Source organism: Carassius carassius, chromosome 32 (genome assembly GCF_963082965.1).
Source record: "Carassius carassius chromosome 32, fCarCar2.1, whole genome shotgun sequence".
NCBI classification, from domain to species: domain Eukaryota; kingdom Metazoa; phylum Chordata; class Actinopteri; order Cypriniformes; family Cyprinidae; genus Carassius; species Carassius carassius.
The window spans coordinates 5,261,250-5,277,981 of NC_081786.1; the positions used below are offsets into that span (position 1 = coordinate 5,261,250).

The 16,732-nt window shown below is 36.6% G+C and overlaps 1 pseudogene; it reads right to left on the bottom strand.

Moving 5' to 3' along the window:
• Positions 1-16,496, bottom strand: part of LOC132113366 (histone-lysine N-methyltransferase SMYD3-like) — a 31,634-nt pseudogene extending 15,138 nt beyond the window's left edge.
• Positions 16,497-16,732: the final 236 nt, after the last annotated feature.

A 16,732-nucleotide genomic window follows, 5' to 3' on the forward strand; every position in this document is an offset into this window, starting at 1 on the left:
GTTGAGCTATTGATAGCGCAGTCACCTGGATGTGAAAATGCAAATAGTTTCTGCTTCCAGACTGAACAGCAGGCACCAGAAACCTGTGATGTGTCTAAAATGATGGCTGCAGTGTAAGTGGGTCATATAGCGTGACTTTAACTTGACAAAACACAAGTGTTAGGAGCAAAATCTATAGAGTATTACAAGAAACACTTCTCTACAGGTTTTCTTAATTGATAAAACCTTTAGAAAGTGCTTAAAAAGGTTTGATATTTTAACAAGAATAAGAAAAAAGCTTTTTTTTTTTTTTTTTGCCATTCTTGGAGATGAAAGGTTGAGAAAATTCACTGGCTATAAAAGTTTCTTAGCAGCAGTGAAATTGTAATTTGTGTTATTCAATAAATAAATAAATATAAAATTAGAAAAATAAATAGTTATTTTTATAATGATAATAATAATATATGTAAACACACACACAGTATATTGTGCTGTATATTACTGTACATCTACACCTATAACAAGACATGAAGGGAATTTCATTATTTTATAATTATTAAAAAATTATAAATATACTAAAATTTATTTAAATATAAGTATTTTATGCTTTTTGTAGCATTTTTTTTTTTACTTGCAAAGCCAATTTATCTTCTTTTTTTTTACTCAGCGTTAATTGTGGTCCCTGTGAAAGCAAAACACAGATCAGACTAATCACCCCCTATGTAAGTTGTCAAATCATTGAATATTCCTAGGTCTAGGTTTTAAAGACTGAATAAAAGTTCAAAGTAAAATGCAAAGCATTGTCATACATAAATAATGAGAATCCGCAATGCTAATTTTCTAATCAAATTAATTATTGTAGAAAGACTGGCTAAAAACAGCATTCACTAATGAAGCACTTTGCATATATTAGGCACTTGAGCAATTAAAACAATTCAGTGGCTCTCACTAAACTGCCTGACTGATCCCCAAATAGAATCGGTGAATAAAAAAATTTCTATTTATCTTGCAGTAGCCGGCAGCGACCTTAGTTATCATGCAACACGTACAACAGGATCCAGTTCCTTTGCAAACAAATCACACCACACAGATAGAAAACATATAAGTTTCTTAAGATAACCAAATTTAATTTTCTTCCTGTGTGATTGCAAGGGCATTCAAGCTCTCTTGTGATGTGAATGATCTATTATTGCTTTGTCAGCCAGTATCTCTTTCCAAACCTCTTGTAGCCTGAATGACAAGAGGAGGGGGGCAGGACCACTTCAAATAATTGCCTGTTTAGAAAGCATTCACATGGTGGACACAGGACCAGCTAATTCCAGAAATAATTTGGGATCCCAGACAAGGCCAATAATGAACCTCACAATTTTGAAATGCAGAACAAAGGCGCATGACAAATACTGAATCAAGCTGTAATGGAATGTCATGAAGCCCGGCGTTCAAGGATGACTGGAGCTGTCACTTAAACAAAACCGCTTTCACAGCCTCCATGGCCATGTTTTTACTGTTTTTTTATGACTCCTGATGACTCTTAAACTCCATTTTCAAGCGAATAAAGAGAGCATGTACAGTGATAATGAAATAAAGCGGGTGGTTGGGTGTATGGACATTATTTCTGTAATGTGCTGTGCTAAAAACCATTCTGAGAGCAAAAAGCTTTTTCTTCACTGACGGCCATTCAAAAGTTGCTGCAGTCAGATAAAAGTGATATTTATTTGCATGCAACATACACTACCATACAAAAGTTGTTGTTTTGGAAAGAAAACTCTTATGCCCAGAAAGGCTGCATGTATTTGACCAAAAAATACATTAAAAATAATAATATTCTGAAATATTATTATAATGTAAAATAACAGTTTTTTATTTGAATACGTTTTAAAATGTAATTCATTCCTGTGATGCAAAGCTGAACTTTTTTCTGCATCATTACTCCAATCTCCAGTGTCACATAATCCTTCAGTAGTCATTTTAATGTGCTGATTTGATTCTCAAGAAATATTTGTCATTATTATCAATGCATCAAACCAGTTGTGCTGCTTAATATTTTTGAGACAACCAAGAAGTGTTTTTGTTTCTTTAAAAAATAGAACGTTCAAAATAACAGCATTTATTGTGAAGACAAGTAAAGAAATCATTGTGAAAGCAGGAATTATCAGCACTTGAAGAATATGCAACCAAGTGGTTGAAATATTCTGGTGTGCAGTATTTATCTTTCTTTATAATGTGCATTTATCTTGTTGCATTAACAGCAGAAACGCCGCTGACACTGGCAAGCATCAATCTCAACGTCAATTCGGCATTTAAAGAGCCATTTTAGCCATTTTCCCTCTTCCTTGCATTGGCAGCCCTCCCTCGGCACCATAAACATTAATCAGATGCAGTATAAAGCTAGAGAATAAGAATCCAACAGGCAATATAAAAACTTATTCATGCTTTGCATGAGCTGACATGGGAAGATGGGATCCAGCGCAGTAGAAAAATAACAACCATATTCATATGCCCCCCATTTGACAGGGGAAAAGCTGTTGGGTAATTTCACTCTTTTTTCCAGGTCCAATGCCTCTGAAGCTCTGATCCGACTGTTTCTTTACTGCCTACTTTTGGATTTAGTGGAAATCACTGGAGGTCTAGCACCGCTACAAACTGACATCTGCAGGAGCTTGAAGTCAATAATCTCTTTGCGTTTAGCCTGGAGGTATGTATTATTCTCAGTATTTTGGGAAAGAGACCTTTCCAAACAGCTTTTTCCAACAACCACAAATGAAACACCAGTAGAAGAGTCCCAAACCTCCTCCAGATCTCCTGTGTTAGTAGACTACAGGAATGCACTCACAAAGAAGACCGCTTTGTGTCCGCTGCGCTGTTCTATACGTCTCATGGGAAGTCATATAGTGGCTACAGTGCACAATGCTAAGATTGGTGTTGTGCACATTGATTCAGTAGTAGTTTGTGATGAATACCTTCCTGTGGTGCATTTCATCTGGGGTCTGCTGTTTCCTAAATTGATCCATTTGTCCCATTTAAACACAGCTGAACAAGCTTTTTTTTTTTTTTTTTGGTAAAGGTTAAGAACCCTGGTATTACGATAGGCAACATACTGCATAACCAGGATGCACAATCATGGTAAATGTCCTATGATTTTAATGTATTACAGTTTTCTCAATAACTCAACATCTAATAAATAAACAAGCTAACATCCCATATAAAAACATCCATGCTTTCCTCCAAAACATAGTTTGTTAAAACATTGAAACTGTACTGCAAAAACTAGTAAAACAAAAACATATTGTCAGCTTACACTATTTAAAGAAGATCACATTTACATTGTTAATGATTTTACAATAGTAACAAGTAGATTTGGACATTATCTGAACATAATGTGAGTGGTATTTGCCAAATCTTGCCACCATGATGCTATTAGATCAACAGTTATATGAATTTATTTTTTTTTTTTATGTTTTATTGTCTAGATTGTAATTTTTGATCAATTTAATGCATCTTTGCTTAACAGAACTATCAATTTATTTAAAATCTTACTGACATCAAACATTCAAAAGGTAGCATAGTTTTAGTAAACACCACTAAATAGTAAACACCACTAAGTGTAGTAACCACATCACTTTGGCTAAAACTAATGTTACCATTTTGTTAAGGATATCCCTGAATTTAAAGGTCATTTTTCACCATAACTATAAGTATAGTTGAAAAAGAAATGAGACTGAATCACAGAAAGCTTTCTAAAAATGCCTAAAAACTACCCTGATGGCAATGAATAAATCTCTTATTAGAGATAAATACTATGAAGGGGATTTATTCTTCGATACTGTCTAGCATTTCTGAGGACTAGATCTGCACTTGTCTGTTTTTGGTCTTCAGACGTGAGAGAGTCACAGTCATAATGGGACTTTATAGATTTGAGGATGTGATGGAGGTGTATTCCATGGGGCTTTACCAGAAAAATCTGTCAGTAAAGAAACAGAAAACAACTTTTTGTTGCAGACACTCACTTGTAAGATTCCAGAGCTCTGTTGCTGTACTCCAGCGCCATCTCATAGTCATCCAGACTAATGCAGGCGTCTATGGCCAGATCCAGCAGCCTGAGCACATAGAAGTTCCTGTCCGGGATGACATCTGCATATCTGTGCAAAAGAGCCTGGCTCTCTTTCAGCAACTCCTCCCAGACTTTTGATTAAACAGTTACCAGTTAAATCTATGCTTTTTATTTCATGGGGAAGACAGCCTGCTTTTTCTTTCATACAGTACATCACACACGTGTGATAGAGCTATGGGCGAGCTAGACAGAACTGACAGCTTTGTCGTCACACCTTTCACTGCAGTGTCTGAATACGGTATCGGGCATAGTTTGCAGAGACTAGCAGTTGTTTCCAGAGCAAAACTGCTACAGGCTAGTTCACGTCACTCTGCAAAACAGATATACAGTTAGTTCTCACCCACCAAGTGTCAGCCCTTGATTCAGCTGTAAAGGATGCACTGCTCTAACTGAAGCTGCTCTTGAGGATGTCAATGCCATCTTCTCTCCAGCCAGCATGTCACAGTCCAGTTCGCAAAATAATGTCACATTAATGAATTTGATTATATATATATATATATATATATATATATATATATATATATATATATATATATATATATATATATATATATTTAACCAGCAGAAGCAATAGCAAAAATAACATAACACTTTGACTTAATTTATTGATTTACCTCAAAAATAAACAGTAGATGTACTAGTTTAATTTTAAAAATTGTAAATTTTAAAATTGTAAATTATATATATACATATATATATATATATATATATATATATATATATATATATATATATATATATATATATATATATAATTTACTTCATAAATTTATTTCTTGGTATTAACTGTGATTATGTTTGTTTATTTGTATAAATACATGTATGTAATTTAAAAGAAAAAATAAATTAAGAGCAAGAATTGCATAACAAAACTAAGCACAAAGTTTGTGAATAAGTACATATTTATTATATAAATTCATAATACATTTATTTATATTTAAAATTACGTTTTACATTAAAATTTTATTTTAAAATTGGTTTGAATATTATGTATAGCATGTATGTATTTATAGGTTTTCTTATTTTGTAATTTATTGTATTATATTAAAATGCATTGATATGTATACATATGTCTTAGATATGTTATTTTTTAATTATTAAAAAAACAGGAGCAAAATTAAATAACACTACAAAGATTAATTAATTAATGTTCAATCAAAATTTGCCATTTACAGAATAATGTATTAATTTATTTACACTCTTACTAGGTGTGAATAAATACAGTATTTGCTTTCTATGTTTCTAAAATATAGATATATTTATAAATATATTTAAATATTATTTTATAAATGTACTTAATTTATAATCACATTCATATATACTCATTTCAAAATACAAAACTGTTTAACAACAGCACAAAAACATCATTATCATTATACTTCATGCATCACAACTTTACACAATTCTTCACTGCACACAAATGCTGCAATTGTTTTCATTCAAGTTTGTCCTAGACCAAAGTTTGACCAGAAATTTGAACTTTTATAGAATTATGGCTCAAATTTGTCAGTGTGGTGCAGTGATGCTTAAAGTGTAAAGGATAATGAGGGGGAGGGGTCATCAAACATCAAAGAGCTTCCTCCCTACAACACAACAAATAAATTTCAAAGGAGAATGAGAGAAACTGTCAAGATTACAGAGCTGTGAGGTGCATGAAGAATGAACGGGCTTGTTTCTGAGAGGGCAACTTTATTTCAGGATAAGTGTGATGATGAGTCGTAGCCATAGGGGGGTCTGTCAGACACTCAAATCCCTGTGGAGAGACATGTGTGTTTGTGTGGCCCCTGGGGAAACACGTATAAGTGCCTCTGAGACATCAAAGCCATGTGATGCATCAGAGGTGAACAGTTACAGCGCTGACAACACACACAGAATCAATTTAAAGTCTTTCGCAGAACTGCTTCGACCTAAACAGCACCTTTTCATTGTGCTGTTCTCGCTAAATAACTCTTCATTACTCATTGGGGTTTGTTCATTGTTGTTTTTATTCAGGAAGGACACATTAAATTGGTCAAAAGTGTCAGTAAAGACATTTAAAATGTTACAAAAGATGTATTTTGTATTCTGGCATTTTGAACTTTCTGTTCATTAGAAAGTGAAAAATAAAAATAATGGCTCATGGCTTCCACAAAAAAAAAAAAAAAAAAAAAAACTTCACAGGAATAAATAATAAATTGCATTTAAAATAGAAAATATTTATTTTAAATTGTAATAATATTTGATAATATTACTGTTTTACTGATTTTTTTTACATGGTATTTTACTGTTTTTAGTTTTCATTGATCAATAGACCTTGACTTTTTTTAATATTCTATAAGCATTTAACCTTACAAAACCAGACTATGGCCTATCATTAATTATGATGGTCTCCCCGATGGTTTGTAAAATAGTCTTTAACTACATAATATAGACATGATTTGTAACATCCCAAACAGAAAAAATATATCGAAAGCATAAAAGAAAGACAACATACCAGAATGTTGCTATAAAAAAAAGTTCTGGATGAGAAAGAACACCATGAATATATGTATGAATGGGACAAAAAGAAGAAAATAAATTGTATGCCCCATAAACATGCATACATGCATCAAACTTACTGCAGGAGATATTTCATGAAGCCAGTTGTAACTCTGAGGAGATATTTGTATTGTTCAGCCAAAGGTTGAGAAACTAAATGTATTTTTAGAGACCAAATTATATCAGATATTCACAGTAAGTTGTTCATAGTGTCCTGTCATGCGTTTTTGTTCCAGTGCACTCAGTCCATAAAAACTATGCAGGCTTTATAAATCATTTATCATATAGAGTGCAGGCTGTCCGAAATGCAGGAGAGAGATATGTGCATGTCATAAGAGGCTAAAAACCCACAGGCTAACTTCATTCAAAATCCACAATCCTCTGCTTATACTGCTGAAATCACTATAATATCCACAACTGCACATGAAACATGTTAAACGTGCTGCAACTTGTCAATCACACCAAACCCTCTTCTGTTTTGACATCAGAAAACATCTTTTCTCCTGAATCAATTTCACATTTTAGTCAGATCTCTATATAGTTATAAAATGGCTTTGAAGCATGAAATTATACATCTGCTTGCACAAAGAAAAAACTTTTCTATTTGCTGCTCTTTTTCAATGAAAAAGCCATTTTCTTGTTAACGTGAACCGCCTAATTACAGGGAGAGAGCCAGGATTCAAATTGGTTCAGGCCTTGTTTATTAGTGTAAATTCAATAATCATATTATTCATTTCAACACTGTTTAGAGTGCACTGTGTATTAAAACATTTCAGTGAAAAAACATGACAGGAAGTATAATGCTTTATCAAATGTATCCTCATATAGTCCCCATTAAAAGCACTTTGTGTCAGGATGGGGTGCGGGGATGAACTCAAGCGCAGACAGGATGCACAACACACAGGGTTTATTTATAATCAAAAAGGGGAAAACAAAGCCCATGAGGGGGAAAACAGCAACTAGGGTAAAGACAAAACTGAATTAACAAGACTAGGAACTAACACTTAACAAAAGACTCTTCACACTAGAACACAAACTACAGAGAAACTCTCACAGGACTCACAACGTATCTTCTGGGTAACAATGAGTGACAAAGTTGCATCAACAGTAGCAATGAACCGCACAAGACAGTGAACACAAGGGAATATAAATAGGGAGACTAATAATGACACAACAGGTGGCACAGGTAAATCAATAATGACAAAACTAGGGTAACAAGGGGGGCGGGGCAAGGAAACGAGACAACACAAGCACATGGTCATGTGCTTGTACACAAAACACGGGCCTGTCATGATCCTGCCTCAAGACAAGAGGAAAATCAAGACATGAAGGCAGAATCATGACAGAACCCCTCCCTTAAGGAGCGGCTTCCAGACGCTCCTCAAGGGAACATCAAACACGGGACATGACTGACTGGGACAGAGACAGAAACCAACAAGACATGACAAATAACAATAAAGGTAAACATGAATACACTATGACAGGGTTAGGGTGGCAAATCAGAAAAAACAAACAAGGAAGGGGAGGAGGCGGGACAACAAAGTTCATGGGAGGAGGTCCTGGGTGGGTGGGTGGGGCAGGAGTCTTAGGTGGACGGGACGAAGGCTGACGACGAGGGGTCCGGGCAGGTCTGGGTGGTGTATGGTCGCTGGACACTTGACAACATCTTCTGGACAAACGACAACATCTTCTGGACAAACGACAACATCTTCTGGACACACGACAACATCTTCTGGACACACGACAACATTGGAGTAGACAGAAACTGGCTCGGGAATAGCGCTCACCGCAGCTGGCTCGGGATCAGCGCTCACCGCGGCTGGCTCGGGATCAGCGCTCACCGCGGCTGGCTCGGGATCAGCGCTCACCGCGGCTGGCTCGGGATCAGCGCTCACCGCGGCTGGCTCGGGATCAGCGCTCACCGCGGCTGGCTCGGGATCAGCGCTCACCGCGGCTGGCTCGGGATCAGCGCTCACCGCGGCTGGCTCGGGATCAGCGCTCACCGCGGCTGGCTCGGGATCAGCGCTCACCGCGGCTGGCTCGGGATCAGCGCTCACCGCGGCTGGCTCGGGATCAGCGCTCACCGCGGCTGGCTCGGGATCAGCGCTCACCGCGGCTGGCTCGGGATCAGCGCTCACCGCGGCTGGCTCGGGATCAGCGCTCACTGCGGCTGGCTCGGGATCAGCGCTCACTGCGGCTGGCTCGGGATCAGCGCTCACTGCGGCTGGCTCGGGATCACTACGAACAGGGTCTGGGGACAAGACAGGGCTGGCGGGGACCTCAAGGATCTGGACAAGGCGAGACAAATAATCTGAAAAGGTCCTGGCAGCAATGACTACAGGCATCTCTTGACTGGCCGAGACAGACTGCAATACTGCTTCAGCTGCAGTGTCAGCCGCGGCGCTCTCCTCAGCACTCACGACTACGGACCTTGACGCAGTACCTTCTGTAGCTGATTCAGGATCAGCGCTCACCGCTGCTGGTTCGGGATCAGCGCTTACCGCAGCTGCTTCGGGAACAGCACTCACCGCGGCTGCGGGTGGGAGAGACATCGCGGACTCAGGCTGAGACAGAGACGCAGGACCAGAAGACCCCTTCTTCCTCCTCCTCTTTCTCCTTGGCCGCGGTGCAGAGGTCACAGCTGGGTCTGAGACTGGTTGGGGAGGTTCGGTCTCAGGCAGGGCTGATTCTGACACCGAGGATTCCGAGGCAGATTCCCACGAAAACCGCCTCCCACGCTTCTTGTGGAGACTGATGGGCGTGGGAGGTGCCTCAGGACTCGAGGAGGGATGTGCCTGATCCCCCAGTGTTGCAACGGCCAGGAGACGACCCTCTGGGATCACTGGCAGCTTGGCCGAAGGTGGGGACCTCGAGGGGGAGACCTGCAGCTCCTCCTGGGAGATACTCTCCCATAGCCGGGCATAGTTCCGCAGGATCCACTCACCCTCGGACGAGTATGGGAGGGTGACCCTCTTCTTGTCAGTAGGGGATGACAGCCAGCATTGCTTGCGGAACTCCAGTTGTCGCTGGAGTTCGGAGGACCCCCTGTCTGCTGAGTTCCTTCTTGGGCAGTTCATTCTGTCAGGATGGGGTGCGGGGATGAACTCAAGCGCAGACAGGATGCACAACACACAGGGTTTATTTATAATCAAAAAGGGGAAAACAAAGCCCACGAGGGGGAAAACAGCAACTAGGGTAAAGACAAAACTGAATTAACAAGACTAGGAACTAACACTTAACAAAAGACTCTTCACACTAGAACACAAACTACAGAGAAACTCTCACAGGACTCACAACGTATCTTCTGGGTAACAATGAGTGACAAAGTTGCATCAACAGTAGCAATGAACCGCACAAGACAGTGAACACAAGGGAATATAAATAGGGAGACTAATAATGACACAACAGGTGGCACAGGTAAATCAATAATGACAAAACTAGGGTAACAAGGGGGGCGGGGCAAGGAAACGAGACAACACAAGCACATGGTCATGTGCTTGTACACAAAACACGGGCCTGTCATGATCCTGCCTCAAGACAAGAGGAAAATCAAGACATGAAGGCAGAATCATGACACTTTGCTGGCAAAATTACATACTTCATAAGCATACAACAAGAAAATGTTCAGTCATCAAAAAAAATACAAATAATAATAAATAAAAAAATAAAAGGACTGTGCATGTGCATGTAATATTAATAATAATAATAATAATAATATTAATAATAATAATAATAGTTCATTTCATTTGACTTGTTAACTTTTTTTCTCTCAAATTTTCCGCAGACCCCCGCACCTCCTTTGAGACACATTCCAGGTACAGTTTACACAAAAAAGAAAAGAATGACAGTCCAAACACCTGATTAAACGTCACAATAATCCACAAGTAATCAACACCCCTCCAGTCCATCAAATAATGTTTTGTGGATTATTGTGATGTTTTTATCAGCTGTTTGGATTCTCATTCTGGCGGCACCCATTCACTGTAGAGGATCCATTGATGAACAAGTGATGCACTTCTAAATTTATCCAAATCTATTCTAATTTAAAAAACAAACTAATCTATATTTTGGATGACCTGAGGGTAAGTACATTTTTATTTTTGGGGGGATCTATTCCTTCAATGCATCCCAAAGGATCTTGTATACTATTTAGAACTGATGACATGTGAATTGGAACACAGTCGATATTATCAGCAGTAGACATGTGCCAGTATTCAGTAATGCTATATATCACGGTAATGAATATGCACAATATTTTTTATCGTGGGCACTTCTAAATACCGTGAATAATTATATATTACAAATTATTCAGAATTTGGAATGCATTTTAAGAATAATTTTCTCATCAACTGGTCAAAATGCACAATACAGCTGTATGCTGCTTGAAAGACACGTGTGTGCTCTGACGTAAACAAGCACATGAGAAGCACATCGGGAACACGTGAGAGACACGCTGAATAAAAGCACATTCACTCAAAATGCAGCCTTGAAACCCCATAAATAAAGCAGCTGCACTACTTTCTAAAATATATTTAAATAGCCATTCAGATTATAGGATTCGCTATGGTGTTCATCACAGTGCCAAATACTTAAATATTTAGACTATAGGCTATTTATTTTTTATTTTTTTAATCTGGACTACAACATGCTCTAGATATTGTTTAAAAGTGTTTTGATTCTTTATTGTTCATTCACACTTAGGGCTCCAGTAACTAACATTAGTTCATTCATTAGTTAACATAAACTGCCAATTTTTACAAACATTCTTTAATCTTAGGTATTCCAATATTTAATAACACATTGTTAAAATCGAAAGTTGCAGCTGTGTTATTTAATGAGCTACCATGAACTAAGACTTGTATTTTTGAACAAAGATGAATAACTTCTGTAGCTATTGTTCATTGTGAATGTTAATGGTTAACTAATGAGTTCTTATTGTAAAGTGATACCCATTGGTCTTTATAGTTCTTTTGCACTTTAATCTGTGTAAAACGTTTAACTTTATATATTTTTCTGTATTGCTTTATTGTATTATAGTTTTAAGTTATTTAACCTGTTATACTGTCTTATGACTTTTTTTAAACTAAATTCCAATACCGTGATAATACCATATACCGTGATAAAAACATTAGCAATTAATCGCAACATAAAAATATGATACCGGCATATCCCTAATCAGCAGGTTTGTAAAGGAGATCATGGTGTAAATGTGAAAGAACAATTAATACTAAACAACAGAAAAAAAGTGGAGAAATGCATGGCCAGACAGCCTTCATGAACAGGAGAACATCTGTGACCCCCCACACAACTGTCAGCCTGAATCACATCTCCGGAGGTTCTGGGAAGGTGATAACCTGAGCATCCCTTCTGTACTTTACTGCACATACAGCTGCTTTTGTTTTAGCGTGTCAGTGTGTCCTATTGCACTCACACAGGTTGTCAGATTACCGCAAAGCCGGTGGTGAATCAACAAGTACCTCTCATCATAATGTCATCAGTGTAACACTTTACACACCTCACCTGTAATTACCTCACGCACCCCCTCCACACACACACACAGACACACACAATGAGGGGGTTTGATGGAGTGTGATGCCGAGAAATGTGCAGAACAACAAAAACAGAGAAGAAAAACACTAACTAGATTTTTATTGTACAGATTTTCAGAAGAATATTTTTGACGCAAAACAATTTGTAAATATTGTAAAGAACTTCCAAATTAATAAAATTAAATTAATAAAAGGATGCATTAAACTGATCAAAAGTGACAGTAAAGATATTTATAATGTTACAAAAGATGATACTTCAAATAAATTATATAAATTCACTTTGTATTCGTCAAAGAATCCTAAAAATGTACCATGGTTTCCACAACTGTTTTCAAAAGTGATAATAATACAAAATGTTTCTTGAGAAGCAAATCAGCATAATAGAATGATTTCTGAAAGATCATGTGACACTGAAGACTGGAGAAATGATGCTGGAAATTCAGCTTTGTGTCACATAAATTACATTTTAAAATATATTAAAATAATAAAAACATCTATTTTAGATTGTAATAATATTACACAAGAATACTGTTTTTGCTGTATTTTTGATCAAATAAATGAAGCTTTTGTGAGCATGTGTGAGAGTTTTTTTTTCTTAGATCCCAAATTTGGAACACTAATATGCTGTATGCACATTAAACAACATTAACTAAGAAATTAATTTACATCTATTTTTACTTTATTTTTATTTTCAATTATATATTAAACTAATATTTCCATAATACTAAATCTCTACAAAATTCTGGAGCCTAGGCAGAGACCTCTATTCATTTACGTAATGGTTTACATTTGATTGGTTGGTTGATTGACTGATGGGAGGATGAACAGAGTTTGTACCACACATATCAGGTGTCCTAAAATCCAAACCTTACCAAAAAAAAAAAAAAAAAACAAGCTGAAAAAAGCTTTTGACTGTTTTGGATTCAGACCCAGAAGGAACTGAAGGCAGGGATGAAACCCAAGTCTCCATCTCAGCAGCTCTGAGCAAGAGCGTTTATTCTTATCTGAGGTATCTGACAGATGACTCAAGCAGAGGTCAGTCTGAAAAGCTGTGTAGGTGTGAACAGCAGGAATAAAGCCTCTTCTCTTGAGCTCAGTGCAGAGTTATTTAGCATGGGATGCCTGCATGCAGGTGCAAAATAATCACAACATAAGCCTGCAGGGAACTTGTGTATTCCAGTGACATGTTTGAGCACACGTGCCAAATTCTGTATGTCATGCATTTAAAGAGATAGTTCAGCCAAAAATAAAAATCATTCACTCATGCTGTTCCAAACCTGTATGACTTTCTTTGTTTTGAACAATATAAAAAAAAGAAGATATTTTCTAAAAGTCAGCCACAGATACATTTTTCAAAATATTTATGTTTGTGTTCTGCAAAAGAAAGAAAGTAAGACAGGTCTGGAACAAAATAAGGGTGAGAAAGTAATGACCAAATTTTTAAGGTGGAGTGAGTGAATACTTAAAGAGTAATAAAAAATTTTTTTTTTTTTAATAATAATAAATAATAATGAAAATTGATAATAATACATCTTATTATAATGCGATTTTCAAATGCCCAAAGCACTACAAACGGTTACAAATAAAACAAATAAAATATAAAAATTCAGTAGCAATACAAAACAAATAAATCAATACTAAAAATTACAGTGCAGCTAACCAATACAATAAAATACTAATCATCTCAATCTTAGTAGGCAATTTTATTTAACAACTTCTTATAACTGGCTAATGTCTGGTCCAGAATCCATAAACTTTAATCTTGCATCTAATCTATTTAGGATGGACTGTATGTGAATTGGGACACAGCCAAGTTCAGAAACACATTGGTAAAACAAAAAAATGGAGCTGTATTTTTCAACCAAATGGAAGTGAAAATAAAATGAGTATTTACAATTCTCTGGGAATCAACATACAAACTGTTTACTTTTGTGTAGTTTGTTCAGATGGGGGAAAAGCATTTTAACATAGCTGAAATTACACACTTCACCTTATAATTCCCATCTTTCCACACTCCATTCATTCATCCGCTTTCCTGTACTTGTCTCTCCCATGCATGCCATCCAAAGCTTTATTCTTGACGTGCTCCTGTCATCGAAGTGATGATCACAGATGACAGGGCTTGCTGAGGACGGGCTCCCCAGGGCTGATGGTCTAGGGCTGGTCTGACAGACTCGACACATCATCAGATGCTTTCGAGGCTTGAATGGAACAGACACAGAGCAAGAGAGCGCGGAAAACAGAACATGGAGGAGAACAATGATGATAGATAGAGATCCCGCCAGGACACAGCGAGGCAGGGAGAAGCCTTATCCAGGGGCGATGGGGTGAAAGTGTGAGGAATAGAAAAATGAGGATAAAGGGAGGATGAGAAAGATCAGGGAAGGGATCTGAAGGGCTGTTCACGTGGCTCACCTTGTCTTTAGTGCTACAGCATGTGCACTGACACAGGAAGTTGTTTTGCTCCTGTAAATGTGAACGTCTCTCTTTGCTGGTCGCGAGGATGTCGGTGTAGCTTATAGTGAGCTAAAGAGATTAGAGATGGTTAGATAAAAAATCCAAGACAACTAGTAGAATCATCTAAGAGAGAAATACAATAAACACGATGGCAGCTCACTAGGGTTGGGAACGTAGTCGATGTTTTGTGGAAGTTTTGTCTTGAATAATGAAAGTCTGTCTGCTGAGCTAACATTTGAAAACCACATGGTTTCCCTTTTGGTTCAATTCTGCAGGATGCAAACAAAATAGAAGATTTGTCTGCTTTGCTTTATTGTGCATATGTTTGTGTTTATGTGTTCAACCATATTCAAGGCTGTTAACAGAACTATAATCAAGTGGAAAAGGCTGAATTATTAGGCTGTTGAATTATTAGGAGCTAATCGTTTGAATCATTTTCATCATCTACTGTGACAGGTGACTTGGGAGAATCTGACCAATGATTGCATTTTCTGATGACTTTACGTCTTTAGAGGTTTAGGAAAGATTTATTTATTTATTAATTATCCATTTTCTTTATGTACCTCCAATTACAAAAGTGTTTGGTGTAACAAACTATCTTTTATTTATTTATATTATTAATATAAATGTATATTATTATAAATATATTATTTATATTATAAATTATAATTTTTAAAAGAAATGCATACAATGCCAACAGAATATTAATATCATATTAATATCAAATGTATATGTATTTAATCAAATTTTTAATTTCAATGAGTATTATTTATAAGTGCAGACATATCGTTTTCTTAAATTGTGCAGTATAAAACAACAGAAAGCTGCAATAATGCAATGTGCTTGACCATCCACTTCCCCATACGGCAGAAAAAAACTGTTTTAAATTAAGCTAATATATTTAAGCTTAATTTAAAACAGTTTTATATATACATATATATATATATATATATATATATATATATATATATATATATATATATATATATATATATATATATATATGTGGAGAAATATTTATGTAATATACAAAAAAATGGCCAAAAACTTGGAAATATACTTAAGTGAATTTTTTTAGAAATCTATATTTTGATCATTTTTATATTTATTTTCAGTCATATGTAAAAATAAATAATAAAAAATCTGTTGTTTTTTTCTGGTAGTTTGACAAATAAATCAGAAGCAACATTAACATTAACACGACTAATTTGATTGCAATGCCTAAAGTAATTATTCTCTTAAAATTGGATGTAATATGTAAAATAACCACATATATTTCCAAGATTGCTGGACTCTATTTGATTAATCAAATATGCAATATTGTAAGGTCATATGACAACAGTGCAGCATATTACTGTTGTAAACATTTTTGCTGCAACATGCTGCAAAATAATAGTATGCAGAAAGCAATTTCACTTCCAAACCTCTGTGATGTCAAATATAGAGAGCGAGAGAGAATTGAAAACAGTTATTCCAATGAATGAGTTATTGAGTGCAGAGAGAGAAAGGCAGAGAGGAAGAGCAGACTACATAAAACTAAACAATGAGTAAACACAGAAAGCAACAGAAACGGGAAGAGGAGAAAACGAAAAACAGATACAAAATGAGTATGACCCTTATGGGCAAACAGCAGCATGAGTAAAGTGTGCAGATGTGTGTGGGTGTATGAATGATAATCGCTCCGTGAGTGTGTGTGTGTGTTTGTGTAAACAGAGTCTGTGGGACGATGAGCGCTCATGTATTCTGCCGTCATACTGTATATCCTACACCTATAGTGTAAATTCTCATTACTTTCTGTGTACAGAGAGCTTGATGGTAATTTCATTCTCCAGTTCACTTCCTCTATCGACATTCCCTCCCCCTGTCAGAGGTAAATTAAGCATGACTTCCTGATTTACTTTGGAATATCTAAACTTTCAGAGCAAAAATAAACAGAATGGCTGCATAATGAGTTTCTCTATCTTTGAGGCTGAAAACCACATCGAGCCACAGATCCGCCGAATGGATTCAGGTGTAGATGAATAATGTATATGCATATCTTGGATCTCTGCCGGTGGTGTGACGGATGTACTGTATGTGATCAAGCGAATAGGTTTAAATGTGCTTCGATTAGTCAGGA